Below are 200 nucleotides of genomic sequence, written 5' to 3' on the forward strand. Positions count from 1 at the left end.
TTACCAAAAATAACTTGATTAAATTGTATTTAAAATAATGAATGAATTCACAGAGAGCCAGCTATAGTAACTGAACGAGAGAGTAATGTCAAATGACAGTACAATTGACCAATCATATCTTCCCTCTAAATGGGTGGGCTTTATTATGGCGGACTTTATGACAAGTTCCGCCCGCTGTGAAACGTTTCTTGTTTCCATAG

Source organism: Notothenia coriiceps, unplaced genomic scaffold (genome assembly GCF_000735185.1).
Source record: "Notothenia coriiceps isolate Sejong01 unplaced genomic scaffold, NC01 NC01_scaffold00035949, whole genome shotgun sequence".
NCBI classification, from domain to species: Eukaryota; Metazoa; Chordata; class Actinopteri; order Perciformes; family Nototheniidae; genus Notothenia; species Notothenia coriiceps.